Here is a 21216-nt window from a genome sequence, read left to right as displayed (position 1 = left end):
GACGCGGCTCAGATCCTGCGTGGCTATGGTGTAGGCCAGCAGCTGCAGCTCCGATTCTACCCCTAGCCTGGGAACCTCCATACACCACGAGTGCAGCCCTAAAAAGCAAAAATAAATAAGTAAATATTAAAAAAAATAAAAGCCAACTTCTTTTTCTTTCTGTTTCTACCACCCTGTGGCCAAGCTTCATGACAGGGGGGCCAGATCTGCCCATTCCATTCCTGTTTCCTCTCCCATGAAGCCAGTGTCGTGTGGAAGTGTAAGTCAAAGATGGGTTAGATTACAGCGTGGGATGTTATGTGCCTGTGAGGATAATCTTGAGATAACGCCAACCATAATTTTTTGTCCAAATTTTCTGTTGCATAATTTCTAAAAGCAATAAATTAGTGGAAGAATCCAAATGGCAAAAGAGAAGTAGAGTAAGCAATAACTGAGTTACTGTTTAATTCAAAGAGTCTGTGTCCTTTGAATTTCCTATGGGTTTTCAATTCTCCACTCTCAGATTAAGATGGAGGGTGATATTGTTTCAGTTATTGATCTTCACTGAAATAATTTGGTAAATAGATATTGAGTACTCTATGAGTGTCTCAATGGTGGGTGTTAAAGACATAAAAATGTATACAAGTTGGTAAATAATCTTGACATTTACATCTACTTCCAGGATGGAGGTTCCACGGGAGCAGGGATTTCTGTCTGTTACTCACTGTGGCATCATTGGTGCCTAGAATATTGCCAGGGACTCAGTGATCATTTCTTAAGCAAATGAAAAAATTTTGTTAGAAGCTTCTTTTTTGAATGGAATTGTGACATTGTTGAGATCAGTTGTCTATAATTTTTACCTTTATATCCAAAGATAGTTAGTGCCTAGTATATGTTGAATAAGGGAATAGAACCTAAAATGTCAGAAGCTGACATTTCACATGATCTAGTTCCAGAAATTTCCATTGCTAAATGGAACATTTACAAGGTGATGAGGGGAGGGGTATGGAGGAATAGTTTTGCTTCATTTAGCTGAGCTTCCACTTTGGGCTTCAGAAATCACATAGCAGTTTGGTAATTCTTTCATTATTACTATGATTATTAATTGGATGCTATTTTAAAAGTTGGCCCCTAAACTCTCAGCTGATGTTTTGGGAGATTATACTATACAGGGTGCAGAAATTGCTGGAGCTGACTGAAACTATTCGTGGCCAATTAAGGAACAGCACTGGCAAGAAGCACAGGGTGGATTCATCTGTGCCTCCCAGAGTCCTGGTGACCATGGTTCCATGGTCTCTGGGAAATAGCTGTCTGAGTTCCCTTTCACCAGAGGGATCTCGATTTGGTTACCTGGTGGATGCTTTTTATAAATGAAGAAAATAAACAACCTTGAGGGACTGAGGGAGGTTAAAGAGAGAAAGAGAAGAAGAGAGTGCAGAAATTGCTCTTTTATTTGGAAGCATTTGCTTGAAAAGTCCCTCTGAAGTTTGCTTTTGTTTTATTTGGTATCGCTTTCATCTCTTCCCAGGGGACAGGGGTGTCTTTGGAAGGAATGCATGCAGAAAAATAGGCTGTAGGAGGCAGAAATGGATTCTTGAAAGTTTAACAAGATTCCAAAGGATAGAGCAGCTCTGAGAAGCTGGGCCGTTACCATGTCTTCAAGGCTGAGATTTAGGGGAACCAAGGAGGGTGTTCCCTACTGCCAGCATTGATTGATGATGCAACCAAATGGCCAGGTTCTTACTTATATACCTGTATTTTTTTTGGCCGCACCCATAACATATGGAAGTTCCCGGGTCAGGGATCCAACGGTGGCAATGCCAGATCCTTAACCCACAGTGCCACAGTGGGAACTCCATTATTTATATTTTTAGATGAGGCTTTTTAAAGTTCAGACACTAGAGAAATAGGACACAAAGGAACCTGGAAAACAGCAGAGGCAGATTTTGCCCCTGCTTAACTTGAGAGTTAAAAGAATCCATAGAAAATTGTTTTGGGTTTTTCTGGCTGGGGAAAACACTGGACCGCTCTTGTTTTCAAATGCGCTATCTATAAAGGGTCAAACGAAAGTTCAAATAAAATTAAAGCCCAGAGAACGAGCCCAAAGATCATCCATGTGACATTCCCTAAGGCTACAGCCTGGCGTCAATTGGCAGGATGTTTAAATCAATGGCAGAGTTATTTTCTTAGCTCTGCCTAAAATTGCCAGAGGCATAAAGCCTTTTTTTGGTTTTAAAATGTCTTATCTGGGTTTGCACTCATTTCTGTCCTAACCGAAGAGGACAACTCATGGGGTAATAAGATAGTGAACTTGGTGTCCAAGGTGAAACAAAAATATTTCTCTGGTGAGTTTTGTGATGAGAAGCAGGAAATCTGACCCATGGAGCTCTAAAGAAAGCTCTTCCCCACATCTTTGTTCCATCCAAGAGGTCACATTCATGACATAACACAATTTTTGGAGTGAATCCTTCATTTTCAACAAATGAGTTAAAATGTTTATATCCAACAAACAGAAGAGGTGTTTTCAGCAAAGTTTTTTTTTTTTTTTTGATTAGGAAAAGAAAGACTAGTCCTGTATCCTGCATTTTTTAAAAAAGACTTTTGACAAGTGCCCTCATTTCAGAAAGTCTGGGTTTTAAGTCGAAGTTCATAATGGTCACTCTTATCCAACTGATAAAATTATCAAGGTTCTTTTTTTTCTTATTCTCCTCTGATGTTACCTAGTGTTTGTAATTATCTTTCTTTGAGGTTGGACAGAGGAGAGGGTAAGGAGAGAATATATGGCAAAAATCAGTCATGTTTTATTCAGTGACCCACCCTGCTTGTTCATTGCTCCATCCATCTCTCCATCCAGCATCCATACATCTCTCCATTTCTCCATCCATTCATCCATCCATCCATTCATCTATCTATCCAACTACCCAGTCATTGGAGTTGCACTTGTGGTTCACTGGTAACGAACCCAATTAGTATCCATAAGGGCTCGAGTTTAATCCCCGGCCTCACTCAGTGGGTTAATAAGGATCTGGCGTTGCCATGAGCCATGGTGTAGGTTGCAGACACGGCTTGGACCCCGGTTGCTGTGGCTTTGATGGAGGCCAGCGACTGCAGCTCTGATTCGACCCCTGCCAGGGAACCTCCATATGCTGTGGGTGCAGCCCTAAAAAGATTTTTAAAAAAAGAAGAAAAGAAAAATATCCATTCATCAATCCATCCATCTATCCATTCATCCGTCCATGCGTGAACCCATCTTATATTCATCGATCGTATACTATGAAACTGTCAAGCTAGGGGCCTCTCCCATGAAGGAGACTAGACCAAATGATAGACATTTATAGTGGAAAAATGTTAAAATCAGATAAATTCTGTCATGGGAGCATCTTACAACCTGTTCTTGGGGTTTCAGGAAAAGTTTCCAGGGAGAAGTATTCTGTCAAGTGATACAGGAAGGATGAATTGAAATTTAGCTGATGAACTCTGTGTGTTTGGGCTTGGGTATGGTTAAGAGGTGAGGGGGAGTTTCTGGAAGAAGAGATGTGTTTCTGAAGTCCTTGCAAATTTAGAACTCCAATCATTCAAGAATAATTGTGACAAAAGATGGTAAGTATTTCCTTTTATCAGCTAATACGGTGCCACCCTGTGGCCACTCTGTAAACAGAGTGTAGAATTCCTTTGGCTCAGCCAGCTTTGAAACTAGAATTCTTGAAGAATTTTGACATTTGGGGCAGATTTAGCATTGATTCAAATTAATGTGAAACCATATTAATGCTTTTATATCACATTATTTCAAAGCTGCCTAATTCAGTTCACATCAAATAGGATCAAACTCTAGAGAGTTTTAGCTCATGGCCTTTTGATGGAACTGAAAATAGTTCAGCCTGGTTAGGTGTAGACCTGAGAGCACTTGTAGGCTAGGAAGGAGCTAGAGCAGAGGAAGAATGGCTGGAGAGGAAGTGGATAAGGTATAGGGCTCTGATCATTGAAGGCTTAGAACATGACAACAGGATGGCCATGTGGAGCCTCCTAGGACTGTGAAGGAGGGAACGGCAAGGTCAGCCTCAGGCTTTTCTTCAAATTATAATAGATGAGAGGAGTTCCCATCATGGCTCAGTGGAAACGAATCTGACCTGCATCCATGAGAACGCAAGTTCGATCCCTGGCCTCGTTCAGTGGGTTAAGGATCCGGAATTGCCTTAAGCTGTGGTGTAGGTCGAAGACACGGCCCGGATCTGGCATTGCTGTGGCTGTGCTATAGGCCTGTGGCTATAGCTCTAATTTGACCCCTAGCCTGGGAACCTCCATGTGCTGTGGGTGCAGCTCTAAAAAGACAAAAAAATAAAAATTGTGATAGATGAGAAAGTCGAAATTAGACTATGTATAGGTTTCAGATACCTGTAGAGCATTTCTCTTTTTTTCAAGTTTTCCTCCTTCTTTTCCTTCCTCCCCCCTCCATCCCTCCCTTCTTTCCATCCTCCCTTCATCCCGTCTTCCTTTCTTTCCATCATTCCTTCCTTCCATCCTCCCTCTCCACCCTCCTTCCTCTCCTCCCTTCCTCCTTTCTTGTAGCCACAGATGCAGCAGTGCTGGATCCTTAACCCGCCAAGCCACAGAGGAACTTCCTATTCCCCTTTATTTCTAATTAGACTTTGTTTATTTCTAATTAGACTTTGTTGTAAGCAGTATAAGCTTTCACAATTTCAAACTACTTTAAGGTTTTTACTTTGTTTATTCATTTTTGGTTGGCTAGAGGCTCAATCCAGACTTGGGATCTAAGGCTGAGGGAGAATTTGATTAGCAAGTCACACTTGGGGGTCTGTGGTCAAAGAGATGAAAGGAAACAGAGTTAGAGGTAAACAGATTTCTTTACTATGGGACTTCTTAGAGCCTGGAAAGCATTCATGTCTGTTGTGAACCTTTAAGATAATTTTTTTTTTTTTTTGCTATTTTCTTGGGCCGCTCCTGCGGCATATGGAGGTTCCCAGGCTAGGGGTCGAATCGGAGCTATAGCCACAGGCCTACGCCAGAGCCACAGCAACGCGGGATCCGAGCCGCGTCTGCAACCTACACCACAGCTCACAGCAACGCCGGATTGTTAGCCCACTGAGCAAGGGCAGGGACCGAACCTGCAACCTCATGGTTCCTAGTCGGATTCGTTAACCACTGCGCCACGACGGGAACTCCCTTTAAGATACATTTAAGGCAGGCATTCTGTGCCAAACTTGTTTCACCACCAGGGAACCTTTTCTCTGGAAATAGTCATTATAGTTTGGCTGAGAGCTGGTTATCTATTGCCACTGTAATGCTGCAGAACCAAGCAATGACAGCATCTCAGTGGAATACAATAACACAAACATATTTAGCTTGCAAGTTTGGGGGGTTCGGCTGACCTTGATGCGGGCTTGACTGATTTCAGCTCATATCACCCATGTGTCTCTGTTGGTTGAGCAGGCAGCTCTCCTGATCTTTGCTGGGTTTGCTCTGGTGTCTGAGCGTTCAGCTGGCTGTTGACTGATTTAGGATGGCATGAGCTAGGAAGACTGGGATGACTTGTTTCTGCTCTATATGTCTCTCATCCTCAGACACGCTAGCCTAGAGTGTTCTCCTGGCCAGGACAGAGCAGTAAGAATGAGAGTAAGCCCAACAGCGCTGGTGCTTTTCAGCATTGGCTTGTATCACGTTTGTTAATATCTCATTGGTCAAGGAAGTCACACGGCGAGTCTCCAAGTAGAAGAACATTGCCAGTTACAGAGCAGAGTGTGTGATGCAGAGAAGGAGAGAACTCAGCTCTTTTTGCAGTCAGACTGCCCTGGATCCTAATGGGAGAACTGCTGGGTGAGATCACAGTCGACTAAGAGTGAGGAATGAGGTCAGACTCTTCTCTACGCCATGGTCACAGACTGGACTTCATCTTCTGAGGGGCAGTCTCATGGAAAGCTGTCTGGGCCAGGTCAGGTGAGAGAGGGTTCATCTGGTTCCCCACGGGACTTGTGTTATCTTTCCATGGAACCGATTTGGGGCTGAGAAGATTGTGGCATCAGCTAGTTGTAGCTGCATTATATTGGAAATACAGAAACAGAGGCCCAGAAAGGTTGATTGGCCAGCCTGAAACCACACAGCTAGCTAGAAGTCAAGCTGAGCCTGGCACTCAGCTGTTCTCTCAAGCCATTGTGTTGTGGTGGGTTTTTTTTCCCCCTGCATTTTAGGGCCGCACTGCAGCTTATGGAAGTTCCCAGGCATCAGAGCTGCATCTGAGGCCTATGCCACAGCCACAGCAACACCAGATTCAAACTGTGTCTGCAGCCTGTACCCCCGCTCATGACAATGCCGGATCCTTAATCCACTGAGCGAGGCTAGGGATCAAACCTGTGTCCTCATGGATACTATTCAGGTTTGTTTCCGATGAGCCACAACAAGAGCTCCCATTGTGTTTTAATAACTTCAAAGAAGTGTCTTTGGGGAGAGGGGAAGTGGGTGGGAGGGACCAAAATTGTACTTGCAATCTTTGTATATGAATAAGTTGCATTTCTTCTGGAGGGACTGTAATAAAAATAATTTTTAAAATAGATGTTAAATGTCTTTGGACGGGCAAAATAGATAGCTAACCATTGAGTAGCTGCTGAATACTGTGACTGGAAATTTTTTTTTTGGAGGAAAAGTCGGTGGTGCTTGAAGTGGGAAAAGCACTCAACTGGATAAGTCATTTCATTTTCCTGGAGCCTTCATTTCATTTGCCCACTTGTGAACATGAGAAAAGGAAAGCAGAATGTGGAATACTTCACGAGTTTGGGTGTCATCTTTGCGCAGGGGCCATGCTAACCTTTGGATCAATCCAGTTTTAGCATCTGTGCTACTGAAGCGAGTGCCGACAGGACATCCTTGGTCAGACGTTTTTGTTTTCAGAGTTTTTCCCTCAAGGATTTCTGCTGCATTAGAAAAGTCAGCAGAGGACTTCTGAGAAGAGAGGAAAGAATTTTGTGTCCTGGCTCCTACTTTGTCACAGGGTGGATAGAACTGTGAAGGCAGATTTCCTTCCAAAATAGGAGCTGCATTAAGAGCTAATTTGGCCAACATTAGTGGGAAACAGTTTGTTTTATATAAGTAAAATCAGGATCATGAAATTCCACCCAGTTAAGCACTGTCAAATGAATTTGATATTTTTATGGTGGAAATACTTACACAACATTACATTGATTTGCCTGATTTACTAAGCAGAAAATCACTGAAGCTTCTTGGCCTCACCCATTTCGACCTCAGTTGTCAAACTGTGAAGTCACAGAACCGAGTGCCTTGTCAGTGAAAGGCATTTTCTATTATTATTTTTGTTTACTTAGAGGCTTCTGGAGTATGTAAGGCTACTTGCTATTAAACTGTTTGCTGATAGGAGTTCCTGTCATGGTGCAGTGGAAACGAATCTGACTAGGAACGATGAGGTTTCAGATTCCATCCCTGGCCTCACTCAGTGGGTTAAGAATCAGGCATTGCCGTGAGCTGTGGTGTAGGTCGCAGACTAGCTCAGATCCTGAGTGCTGTGGCTGTGGAGCAGGCCGGCAGCTGTAGCTCCGATTCAGCCCCTAGCCTGGGAACCCCTATATGCCATGGGTGCGGGCCAAAAAAGCAAATAAATAAATAAATAAATAAATAAATAGTGTGCTGAGAGATCGACTTTCTAAATTCTTGTGTTTTATTTTCGGAGTGTTTCTCCACTTCCTCATTGCCAGCTGATCGGTTGTATTTTAGGTCTACTCGAGTAGACTAGTTCTCAGAGCCATTCTTGACTGTTCCGCTTACTCCATGTTTCAGGGAACTACATTTCCCAGGCTCCCTTGCCCTCTGGCATCCAAGGGTTGACGTAAGGGTGTCTCTCCTGGCCTCTTTCTACTTCCTTTGGTATCTCCAGGAACAGCTCTGTCTCATCCACAGCTTCTGCCCCCAGCACACTTCATCCTTTTCCACAACAGCCTGTCCTATTCTAGTTCTGCTGGTTGGCTCCAGTCTCTGGGCCCTGATAATCACCTCTTCCTTCCATCATCCCTCCTGCCTGGGAAAGCTAGCCACTCTCCATCGTTGCTAGTCTCTGGGCTGCCTCCTGTTCCCTCTGTGGCCCCTCAGCCATTCCACCTCTCTGTAGCCAGGCTCTTGGCGTGAAAGATCTGGAGGAGTTTCTGTTTTTTGGTTTCTTCGCCTGATTACAGTTTACTGAGCCTTCTCTTGCAATGCTTCCTCTCATTCTAATTTGCTTTTTGCAGTCTAGTCTGAGGACTACAGTCGCTTTTTTTTGTTTGTTTGTTTTTTGTTTTTTGTTTTGTTTTGCTTTTTAGGGCTGCACTTGAGGCATATGGAAATTCCCAGGCTAGGGGTCGAATCAGAGCTGCAGCTGCCAGCCTACCCAACAGCTACAGCAACTTGGGATCCAAGCCATGTCTGTGACCTACACCTCAGTTCACAGCAATGCTGGATCCTTAACCCACTGAGCAAGGCCAGGGATCGAACCCACGTCCCCATGGTTATTAGTTGGGTTTGTAACCTGCTGAGCCACAACGGGAGCTCCGGACCACAGCCAGCTTAACCACTTTGTCTTTTTGGACATAAATATGAAACTTGACAGAAGAGTAGAACAGAATAATCTAGAGCCTGGGTTTCTTGCATCAGCATGCCTGGGTTCCAGTCCCAGCCAGACCACTTAACTGGCTATGTGACTGGACAGCTTTCTTAACCTCTCTGAGACTCACTTTTTTCATCTGAAAGATGACAGTAATTATGGTAACTCTACTGTCTCTTAACATCAACACCTATGGAGGGGAGAGGAGGGCTATGAGATTGGGCAGGGGGAGAGCTATCCTGCAGCCTTAACAGCAGCCTTGGTCAGACCCGCAGGGAGCTCTAAAGCAGGCCAGGCCTTTATTCACTGATTGACCATTGAAAGTAGTGGGCAGGGGATGGTGCTTGACCTTGAGCAGAGCTCAGGGCCACTTTCTGCCATCTGCTTTGGCAATGGCAATAGCAGAGGAAATAGTTCTTCAGTCTGGGGTGAGGTCTGGTCATGGCATCCCAGTATCCATGGAACACCCCTGGGTGTGCTGTTGTGAAAAATAGTTAATCCATGAACAGTGTGTTGCTTGGTGCATAGTACTTAGTGAAGGCTCTACAGTATCATTATTGATGAATTAGATATAGACGTCCGGTTAGTGGACTTGACCGTATCTAGTGAGCTATTTGGAGAGTTTGTTCTGTGACTTCCTGTCCATGGCCCCATCTTAGAGAGTCCAGGAAAAGGTGTGTAAATGGTCTGTAGGTAAATAAGGTTCTGCGGCTTCTACACATAGACTAGTAAGGCCTATGAAAGTTCCCAGGGTCAGGGACCAGATCCAGCATTTAGTTGCAGCCTGTGCCACAGCTTCGGCAACACCAGATCCTTAACCCACTGTACCGGGCAGAGGATTGAACCTGTATCTTAGTGCTCCAGGGATGCTGCTGATCCTGTTGCACGACAGCAGGAACTCCAGTGTGGTTTCTTTAAATATGGTGTACCGATAGGTTGTTATAATTTTATTTTCCAAGGCATTCAGCATCAAATTGGATTTGCATGAATACAGCTGTAGCTTTTTGGACACTTTTACATCCACAGGGCTAAGCATGCATCATCTCATCAGTTCTCAGGATGACTCTGGGTGCTGAGATTCCCATGTTATGATGAGGACCTGAGGTCCAGAAGGTTGAGTGATCTGCCTGAAGTTACCCAGTCAAGAAGGGGCAGCTGATTTCCTCCACTAGGGCTGCAGCCACAGGCTCATGTGTGCTTACACTTTCGACTGCACATTTTTCCAAGTTAAACAGCAGTAGGGGAAACCTTCTCCTCCGAAAATAACTCTAGCAAAGTGTAGGTGTTGTTTTGGTAGAAACATTTCAGCTGCTGCCATAAAAATCCTCTCCCAAATGGCTCTGTGAGAGCAAAGCTGTGCAGACTCTGCTTGTGTTTAGGATGTGAGCCTTATGGTTCAGCCACAACACAAATGATTTGTTTTCCTGGCCTTGTTGGCTAAGTCATTTAATTTCTGGATTTCCCTGAGAAAAAGCCTAAACAAATACATTTCTTTGTAAATGGATGTTGAAAGAGGAACCACGTGGAAAAGTCACAGGGGGAAGCCAGGTACATTTGTAGTCCCTGAGTGATGCAGGAAGCAGGGCGGGGTAGGCAAATACATGGGGAGAATTCACTTTGTAGTTTCGCTTCCTAACATTTGGCTCTCTGTTCTTCATCAAGAAATGATTGTTACAGGGAATTCCTGTTGTGGCTCAGTGGGTTAAGGACCTGATGTTAAGGGTGTGGTTGGTGTTGTCTCAAGCTCCAGCGTAGGTTGCAGATGAAGCTCGGATCTGGTGTTGCTGTGCCTGTGGCTGTGGCATAGGCCTCAGCTGCTCCTCTAATTCAGTCTATAGTCTGGGAACTTACATATGCTGTGGGTGCAGCTGAAATTTAAAAAAAAAATGGTTATTTGGAGTTTCCTCATGGCTCAGTGGTGAGTAAACCCGACTAGCATCCATGAGGATGTGGGTTCAATCCCTGGCCTTTCTCAGTGGGTTAAGGATCCGGTGTTGCCGGGAACTGTGGTGTAGGTTGAAGATGTGGCTCAGATCCTGTGTTGCTGTGGCTCTGATTCGACCCCTAGCCTGGGAACCTCCATATGCCGCAGGTGAGGTCCTAAAAAGACAAAAAAAAAAAGCAAAAAAAACCAGTTATTATAATCATCTGAAGTCCCACAAGCAAGGCAGGTGTTTAGCAAAGTGGGTGTTCATCACTGTTGTTGGAGAACAGCAAATTAGGTCGTATTTCTTTATATCTAATAAAAGTAATGCTTCCCTTTCTATGGAAAAAATATATTTTTGAAGTTGGGCGTATGGTACTAGTGAGAGATCTGAGAAGGTGTGATGTCAGGGATTTCTAAAAGTGCGTTCTGAGGATCCCTGTTTCTTTAACATGTAAGGTAGGATGGTTTGGGCCATCTGTAGCAAAAACGTTAAGTATCAGTGATATAAAATGTGAAATAACATGGAATTTGTGGGGGAAAAGATGAATTAGGTACTCTGTGATTTCACAGTATCATCAAGAGCCCAGGTTCCTAGCTTTCTGTTCACCCTCCTAGCCATGTGGCTTCCATTTTCAAGGTCACTCAGGTGCCAATTTAGTTCTGGCCACCATGTCTACAGTCCAGACATGCAACAGAAAGGAATTACAAGAAAGGAACCCTCTTAGTGGAGGCAGTTCGATCCCTGGCTTTGCTTAGTGGGTTAAAGGTCGGGCGTTGCCATGAGCTGTGGTGTAGGTTGCAGACACGGCTTGGATCCCATGTTGCTGTGGCTCTGGTGTAGGCTGTCAGCTACAGCTCTAATTTGACCCCTAGCCTGGAACCTCTATATGCCGTGGGTGTGGCCCTAAAAAGAAAAAAGAGAGAGAGAGGGAAATAAAGATCTAATTTTGACGGAATTGAGAGAGATGGGAACGAGGACTTAGAGTTTTAAAATTAACTTTGGACTCTTAGTTCTCAGCCTGCCCTGGCAATTTACATAGCTATTTCTTACAGGTACATTTGACATTCGGCAGCAATCAGATTGTATTCTCTGTTCTTTGAGGGATTCCTGGGCTCTGTGCATCTTGAAGGTTACATTTGCAATCAGTATTAATTTCTTTGTCAGCCATTTTCATCACATTATTATAGGGTTGTTTCTTCTCTTTTTAGTTTTTAAATATATGTATTATATATATATAAAATATATAAAGACTAGTTTCGTTCTAGTGGAGAGGTTAAATTGTGAGATTAGATGGGGTAACGCAAGTTCATTGTTCAGGAAGCAGGATTAGCCCCAGAAAATGAACTCAGAACTAGGCTGAACCCTGTGGGTCACTAATCCAGGATCACCCAGCAGAGTTCTCCATTCTTACCTATTCGAGTCCAAAAGGCCCGTTGAACTGCAGTGGGGTAAAGAAGGCACGTGTAGTAGTAGGGAGTGACTTTCCCACTTCATTTTTTTAAATTTTTTTTTTATTTTCCCACTGTACAGCAAGGGGGTCAGGTTATCCTTACATGTATACATTACAATTACATTTTTTCCCTAGCCTTTCTTCTGTTGCAACATGAGTATCTAGACAAAGTTCTCAATGCTGTTCAGCAGGATCTCCTTGTAAATCTATTCTAAGTTGTGTCTGATAAGCCCAAGCTCCCGATCCCTCCCACTCCCTCCCCCTCCCATCAGGCAGCCACAAGTCTCTTCTCCAAGTCCATGATTTTCTTTTCTGAGGAGATGTTCATTTGTGCTGGATATTAGATTCCAGTTATAAGTGATATCCTATGGTATTTGTCTTTGTCTTTCTGGCTCATTTCACTCAGTAGGAGAGTCTCTAGCTCCATCCATGTTGCTGCAAATGGCATTATGTCATTCTTTTTTATGGCTGAGTAGTATTCCATTGTGTATATATACCTCATCTTCCGAATCCAATCCTCTGTCGATGGACATTTGGGTTGTTTCCATGTCTTGGCTATTGTGAATAGTGCTGCAATGAACATGCGGGTGCACGTGTCTCTTTTAAGTAGAGTTTTGTCCGGATAGATGCCCAAGATCCCACTTCATTTTATGATTCATTCGAGGGAGTCACCCTAAACTATGTGAATAAAGGGAGAATTCCCCTGGAAGCCAGGGTCAGAGAAAATCATATGAAGAAAAAGATAAGTGACTCATTGGCTTTTATATTCATCTTGGTCCATTCGGGCTGCTGTAACAACATATCACAGACTGGGTGGCTTCTAAACAACAGACATTTATTTCTCACCATTCTAGGGCCGAAGAGTCTGAGATCATGGGCCCAGCTTGGCCCAGTGAGGGCCATTTCCCAGGTGCCGGCATTTCCTTGTATCTTCACATGGTAGAACTTTTATTTTAAAAAAAGAGTAATATGGGAGTTTTCATGGTGCAGCAGTGGAAAGGAACCTGACTAGAATCCATGAGGATGCAGGTTCAATCCCTGACCTTGTTCAATGGGTTAAGTATCCAGTGTTGCCATGAGCTGTGGTGTAGACATGACTCTGGCATTGCTGTGGCTGTGGTGTGGGCCAGCAGCTACAGCTCTGATTCTACCCCTAGCCTGGGAACCTACATATGCCATGAGCGTGGCCCTAAAAAAAAAAAAAAAAAAGCAGTAATCACATTTCTCTTTCTTTCTTTCTTTCTTTCTTTCTTTCTTTCTTTTTTTTTTCTTTCTTTCTTTCTTTTTTTTTTTTTAAAGGACTGCACCTGTAGCATATGGAGGTTCCCGAGCTAGAGGTTGAATTGGAACTACAGCTGCTGGCCTACACTACAGCCACAGCAACGAGGGATCCAAGTCGCATCTGGGACCTACACCACAGCTCATGGCAACGCTGGATCCTTAACCCACCGAGCGAGGCCGGGGATGGAACCCACAACCTCACGGTTCCTAGTCGGATTCGTCTTCCAATGTGCCACAATAGGAACTCCAATAATCCCATTTCTGAAGGCTTCGTCCTCATGATCTAAGCACTTCCCAAACACCCCACTGCCTAATACCTGCATCTTTGGTATTTCATGAATATTGGGAGTGGGGGGACACAAACATTCAGATCGTAGCAACATTCAAGCAGATTTTTAAAAAGTCATTGCATGTAAAGTGGCTATAGTTTAAACAAAAAGTCTCGTACTAGAACAATAGTTAAGAAAACAGCAGTTCTTGGGATGCTGCTTAATCAGGCAGAACATTAAAATGTTGGTTGGGAGTTCCCGTTGTGGTGCAGTGGTTAACAAATCCGACTAGGAACCATGAGGTTGCGGGTTCGGTCCCTGCCCTTGCTCAGTGGGTTAACGATCCGGCGTTGCCGTGAGCTGTGGTGTAGGTTGCAGACTCAGCTCGGATCCTGCGTTGCTGTGGCTCTGGCGTAGGCCAGTGGCTACAGCTCCGATTCGACCCCTAGCCTGGGAACCTCCATATGCTGCGGGAACGGCCCAAGAAATAGCAAAAAGACAAAAAACAAAAAAACAAAAAACCAAAAAAACTTAAAAAAAAAAATGTTGGTTGGAGGAACCATGTGCCCAGTTATAATTACATTTTGGTCGGTGTCATGTGGATAAAGAATGGCAGCCTTGGAATTCCTGCTGTGGCACAGTGGGTTAATCACCTGACTGTAGCAGCTCAAATTGTTGGGGAGGCACAGGTTCAGCCCCTGTCCTGGTGCAGTGGGTTAAAGGATCTGGCGTTGCTGTAGCTGTGGTGTAGGTCAAAGCTGTGACTGAGATTCAGTCCCTGGCCATGGAACTTACATATGCTGCAGGCACGGCCCTAAAAATACAAAAAACCAAAACAAAACAATGGCAGCCTCTTTTTAAACTCTTAGTGATAGGAATATTTGGATCTTTGGAGTTTCCACTGTGATGCAACAGGGTTGGCGACGTCTTTGGAGCACTGGGACGCAGGTTTGATCCCCAGCCCAGCACAGTGGGTTAACCTGGCATTGCCACAGATGCAGCTTAATTTGCACCTGTGGCTCAGATCTGATCCCTGGCCTGGGAACTCCATATGCTGTGGGGCGGCCATAAAAAAAGAAATATTGAAATCTTTAAGTAGAGAGGACACAGGAAACTATAATGGAATTCAAGACAGTGCACTTGACTTTCTGGCTTCCAGAGGAACACATGAGTTTAAAATATTCTTAATTGGCTGCATTTTTAATTTAAAGGAAAACAGAAGTTTTTCTTTTCACTTATACAAGAACTCATGAAGAAATCCCTCTACCATATCTTGTAATTCCTAAGCCAGAGGATTGAGCTTGACTAGATCGTTATTAACCTAGATACATTTATCAAATGCTAGTAATTTTATTAGTAATGACCAGAAGATGGAATTCTTGCTGTATGCTGTGGACCATTTTAGTGTTTCACCTAAAATAACCCTTTATCCTAACAATAACCATTTGCAGTAGATACTGTCATTATTGCTATTTTACAAATGAAGAAACCAAAGCACAGAGATCTCAAGTAACTTGCCTGAAGTTACACAGAAGGGAGCTGCAGAGCTAATAGTCAAATCCAAGTGGTTTTAATCAGTACCCTACAGCATTTCCCAAGTGTCATTCAGTACTACCTGAATGCTTTTGCCATGATTGCGTTTCATTTCTATTATTATTTTATTGTTTTCACTTTTATTTAACTGCAAATATAAATGTATATAAGAAGGAAACTTTAGGAGTTCCCAGATGGCTCCATGGGTTAAGGGTCTGGCATTTTCACTGCTATGGCATGGGTCGCTGCTCTGGTGTGAGTTTGATCCCTGGTTCAGGAACTTCTACATGCTGTGGGCACCATCAAAAAAAAAAAAGTATTTATAAAAAAGGAAGAAGGAGTTCCCCTCATGGCTCAGTGGAAACGAATCTGACCTAGTATCCGTGAGGATGCAGATTCAATCCCTGGTCTCACTCAGAAGGTTAAGGATCCAGTGTTGCCATGAGCTGTGGTGTAGCTGTCAGACACGGCTCAGATCCCATGTTGCTGTGGCTGAGGCTGGCAGCTACAGCTGCGATTCAACCCCTAGCCTGGGAACTTCCATATGCCAGAGGTGCGGCCCTAAAAAGCAAACCAAAAAAAGAAAAAGGAAATCTTTTATCACTACCTTAAATGGAAAACTATCACTGTGCCACAGATAGTAGAGATAGCCAGTAAAAATCTAAAAATGAAAACCAAATAGTGTCAGTCAGCCCTACGTAGATGCCAGTGCCTGCCGAAACCTGACTTAGAGAACTGACCTCATTTTACTCAGAGAGAGAAAGGAGAGAGAAGGGCAAGGTTAGCGTGAGTTTAAAGACAGAGTTGAGGCTCTCTTTGATGTCATCAGAAGGGGTGTGTGTGTGTGTGTATGAGAGAGAGAGAGAAAGGGAGAGAAAGAAGGAGATCCAGCTTTCTTGATTCTATGTTACACTCTGGGACTCATTTGTCTAAAATATGCAGATGTGGTACTATCTTCAGACTTAAGGAAAGGGAAGAAGAAGATGCTGAAATGAATCCAGACCTCTGTTTGTTCTGAAGTCTTGAAGATTGACTCTAAAGTCATTCCCTCATTCATCTGTTCCCTAGACGCTCCTTTCAGGTCGATTTGTGCGCTTTTTTTTTTTTCTTCTTCTTCTTTTTAGGGCTGCACCTATGACATATGTAAGATCCCAGGCTAGGGGTCAAATGAGAGCTGCAGCTGCTGGCGTGAACCACAGCCACAAAAACAAGGGGTTGGTAACCCACTGAGCCGCAATGGGAACTCCCTTTAGGTTGCTTTGTGGAAAGGACTGTGCATAATTTTTACCAAAGTTATTATCTAGAGAAGAAGGTAGAGTTAAGCCTGGAATTTTAAACCAAAATATTTAAAATATGGCCTTACGTTGAGCCTTGCTTCATCCTTGATGTGTACCTAGTGGTGTGAAACGTTAGAGTCTTAGGCCTCATTCGAGGACATATTGGAGATCACTGGGAATGGTGGCCCTTTCTTTGTTACCAGGATGACATTTTCTCTCTCTCTCTCTCTCTCTCTCTCTTTTGTTTAGCCATGCCCAAGGCATGCGGAAGTTTCCAGGCCAGGAATCCAACCCATGCCACAGCAGTGACAATGCCACTTAACCCTAGGCTGCCAGAGAATTCCAGTATTCTCTTATATGTGTGCTCTCTATGATTAATTTAGGATTATTATATTTTGATTATGGTGAGAAAAGCAGAAGGGGTCCTTTCATCTCCTCATTTAACATAAATGGTGAGCGTTATGTATTTTCATGTAATGCGGAGAGATCATCCTTTTAATTTGCAGGCTTCTGTAAAAGCAATTCATAGACATCATTACGGCTCATCATTGTGAACAATACATTAATCTGCATCTGAAGTTTTTACTGATTGTCTGATCACATAATGTCTACATATCCTGATGATGTTTTTTCATATGCTTTTTACATCATATGAATTCTCAATCAAGATGATTCTAGAAGCAGTGCCCTCTCCATACAGGTAAGCCTTGTGATGGAGAGAACTCAGCTTCATGAAAATTTTAGCAGAAGATAGTGAACGAAACTGGCTTCATCTTGCCCAGCAGCCCTGTTTCCATGTGTAAATATTACAAGTGTTAAATGTTAATGTTAGGATAGGCAGCTTGATATGAAACAACTTAGGTAGCTGGTGAAATATTATAGCTGTTTGCTGTTCGGTGTGCTGGTGAACTTCAGAAAGCTTCTGATAGGTTTTAGATTGAGGGAGAAGAGGTTGGATGGCTTGGGAATGACAGGTGAACATCTGTCCTCACTGAAGCTACTTTGGGACTGTGTGTCTGCAAGGGGCTGCCACTCCATGCCAGCCGAATCAGCACGGTGGGCTGGATGCCACTGTTCAATGGCCAGATAGAGACTGCCTTTATTCACAGGTTCATCTGGGCATGCCGTGATATGCTTCATCAGTAAATTGTGGTCAGGGCCAACCTCTGACAGTTCTGCTGGGGCTTCTTTACATGCAGCCTGTGGCTAGGTTTTGGAAACCAGAGCTATCTCTGGAAGTGTGTCCTGGTTTCGGGAAATAAGATTAGTGAAGGTCGGGATAGTTAAATTCTCAAGGGCGTGGGCCACGTCTGTTTACTCACCAGGGTACACCTGGCATCTGACATGATCCTGGGTGCACGGCAGGCACTCCGGATTTAAATAACATGTCGAATCAATGAGGGTATAGCGCTAAATTGGGCAACTGATGTTTTTGGCATCATATAATTTTTGCTTGGTGACAGGAAACCATAACAGAACTGGTGTGAGTGTGTGTGTGTGTGTGTGTGTGTTTGAGAAAGAGAGAGGGAGAGAGAAGAAGAGAGGGAGGGAGAGAGAGTGTTTTAGAGCTTCCTTAAGAAAGAATCAATCTTAGTTTTTGGAACTGAAAAAGAATACAGAAAGCCATCTTGGAGCGAGTGGCTGGTTTCCCAAAATAACAGTTTCTCTGATTGAAAAAAGATAGTTACAGGCTCTTTTAGGGACGGCAAAGGAGATGGGGATGACTTTGGTTCCTTTCCTTTTTTGTGTTTGTGCAGGAAGAAAGAGTCTGTCAGGATTTAGAACAGAGAGAAGCCATGTGGAAAACAGATAGTTTTCTTCTAGGCTGTGGGTCTTGGGGATTAGTGGAACATACTAGGAAATAAGGTTCTTTCTCTTGGGAAATTACTGATGCTGGTGGCCTGAAATAGCATGAAGAAGAGTTTCAGGAGTGGCAGGTCTTCAGATAGTTTGCTCGAGAGGAGAAGGGCCCAAGTTTAGTTGAAAGAAAGCACTGAGGTCCTACTGTACAGCACAAGGAACTATATCCAGTCTCTTGAGATAGAACATGATGGAATATAGTATGAGAAAAAGAATATGTTGATGCATGACCGAATCACTATGCTGTACAGCAGAAATTGGCACAATACTGTAGATCAACTATACTCTTAAAAAAAAAAAAAAAAAAAGAGTTCCATTAGCAAGTGACTAAAACAATGAAGCCTGTGAGTTCACACTGTGGCACAGTGGGTTAAGGACTTGGTGTCTCTGTGGCAGCTGTTGGAGGCACAGGTTCTATGCCTGGCCCGGTGCAGTGGGTTAAGGTTCCAGTTTTGCTGCAGCTCTGGCGTAGGTCACAGCTGAGGCTCTGATTCTGTCCCTGGCCTGGGAACTTCCATATTCTGTGAGTATAACCCCCCCTCCCTGCCCACCCCCCCAAAAAACCCAGTGCAGGAGTTCCCATCGTGGCTCAATGGAAACAAATCTGACTAAAATCCATGAAGATGCAGGTTTGATCCCTGGCCTTGCTCAATGGGTTAAGGATCCAGCATTGCTGTGAGCTGTGTTGTAGGTCGAAGATGCGGCTCAGATTCTGCGTTGCTGTGGCTGTGGTGTAGGCCAGCCACTACAGTTCCGATTCGACCCCCAGCCTGGGAACCTCCATATGCCATGGGTGCAGCCCTAAAAAGACAAACAAAACAAAACAAAACGAAAATCCATTATAGCCTGGGGCAGAAAGGCAGCCCCCATCTCCTTAGCACATACTATGCCTCAGATCATGGGATATACATATATATGTATATGTATGTGTGTGTGTGTATATATATATAGTTAGTATAGTTAACTGTTTGTTAACAATAGCTATATATAGTTAACTATATAACTATATTACATATTAACTATATAAATATTACCTCTTTGTGAGACAGGTATTATTTGAGATGTTATATATTTTTCAGATAGATACTCTTATCCCCATTTTACACATAAGGAGTCCAAAGTTTATAAGGCGATCTGTCACTGTTCCAAAGATACATTAACAGCTAGTATGTGTAATGGGCCTGGGGTTTGAACCCAGGCCTGCCAGATTCAAAAACCCAAGTTCTTTTCCCAGGTTAAGCCATTCCTTGCCTTTCTTATAATTATATTCTATATTTAGCAATTATCTCAAGTGGTTCATAGCTTTTTGCTGATTTTAAAAGAAAAGTTCTATTTTTACAGGGAAGGTGATGTTGGACTGTGGATTCAGTGTTTGAATTTTTAGCCAACTATGCCTGTGTGTGTGTGTGTGTGTGTGTGTGTGTGTGTGTGTATTTACAGGGTGGGGGGATATCCAGATGGTCCAAATCCTTGATATTCAAAGCATGCCCATTGGACCAGCAGCATCAGTATCACCTGAGAGTTTGTTAAAACACAGTCTCAGGCCCTACAGCCAACCTCCCAAATCACAACCTGCATTTTTGAGCAAAATCCACACGTGATTTGTGTGCATGTGAAAATTTGAGATGCTCTGGTCAAAACTACTGTGATTCCAAAACAGCTGAGTGGTTGGCATGTATTTCTAGATCATGGCAGTTAGAAGTTATTATCCCAGTGAACTGAGTCTTTACTGTATACCAGATGATATGTTAATTGTTTGTTTATATATTTTTGGCCCACAGCCTTCGAAAGTTCCCAGGCCAGGGATCAAACCCACAACCTGCACCATAGCTGTAACCAGAGCCGCAGCAGTGGCAATACTGGATCCTTAACCCACTGAGCAATGAGGAAACTCCCTTAAGTGTTTTGTGAAGGTTTTCTTATTGAAAACATTTCAAGAACCCTGTGTGGTGGCGATTTTTGTTCTTTTTTTAGAGATGAGAAATCTGAACTGTAGAGAGGTTAGGTAACTTGTCCAAAATGAAATAACTCTGGTGCCAACCCAGGAGTGTCTGATCCCAGCCTGATGCTTTTCATGACCATCTGATGCTGTCCAGTTTAACTTATAACCAGGAGCTGCTGATCGCCAGTTACTCATATCTATGTAAACTACATAATAATTTAGGATTATGATTATGGTGAGAAAAGCATAAGGTGGTGGTAGGAAAGTTTGACTTAGAGCAGAGTATTGACAGCTCACAAGTTGTGTTCTGTGAAATGAATTTTGTTGTATCGACTCTTAAGAGGTGAGACAAAAATGAGGTTATCGCTCCTGAATAATATCTGACATTGCTTATCTCATTCATTGTACATATTTTTTTTCTTGGAGTAGAATAAATATGGAGGCAAAAGGACTTGGGAGGCTTTTTTTTTTTTTTTTTTTGCTTTGCTTTTTAGGGCTTGCACCTAAGGCATTTGGAAGTTCCCAGGCTAGGGGTCGAATCGGAGCTACAATTGCTAGCCTGCACCACAGCCACAGCAAGGCGGGATCCAAGCCTCATCTGCTGCATATACCACAGCTCCATGGTGACGCTGGATCCTTGACCCCACTGAGTGAGGCCAGGGATCAAGCTTGCATTCTCATGGATCCTAGTCAGGTTCATTAACCACTGAGACACGGAAGGGAACTCCTAGGAAGCATTTTCATTGTTCTGCAGATTGTAACTTTAAAGGTAATTATGTTTTCACTATGTACTGATAATTATTACTAAAATACGATGCAATAATCCTGATTGTATTGATGGACTTCCTTAATACTGATAATCAGTGATACAGTTGAAGATGTTAAACACAGCTAGCATGATGAGTAAGGGGAACATTGGGGGGATATGTTAAATATGTTAAGTTTCAGGGATAGTTTTTGTTGTTTATTTCTTCACAGAGTGTGTTCCTTTTTTTGTTTGTTTCTGTCAAATCTTTTTGTTTCTGATTCCCTAGTTGGATGATCCATTGTGGACTGAATTGGCCATGTTTATTAGAATGTCATTACCATTCTTTAAAA

General features: G+C 43.3%; 1 protein-coding gene and 1 non-coding gene across 5 annotated transcripts in view; one reads left to right on the top strand and one right to left on the bottom strand.

Annotated features, from left to right (window-relative positions):
* PLCB4 (phospholipase C beta 4) overlaps positions 1 to 21216 on the top strand; it is a 485858-nt gene that overhangs the window by 95437 nt on the left and 369205 nt on the right. The window lies entirely within an intron of this gene.
* On the bottom strand, positions 6739 to 6842 carry LOC125123770 (U6 spliceosomal RNA). The gene has a single exon (XR_007134152.1). It is a non-coding gene; the product is annotated as a U6 spliceosomal RNA (small nuclear RNA).

This window comes from Phacochoerus africanus, chromosome 3, assembly GCF_016906955.1.
Source record: "Phacochoerus africanus isolate WHEZ1 chromosome 3, ROS_Pafr_v1, whole genome shotgun sequence".
Classification (NCBI taxonomy): domain Eukaryota; kingdom Metazoa; phylum Chordata; class Mammalia; order Artiodactyla; family Suidae; genus Phacochoerus; species Phacochoerus africanus.
Note: the sequence above shows the minus strand (reverse complement) of the source record. Positions and strands in the feature narration are given on the sequence as shown.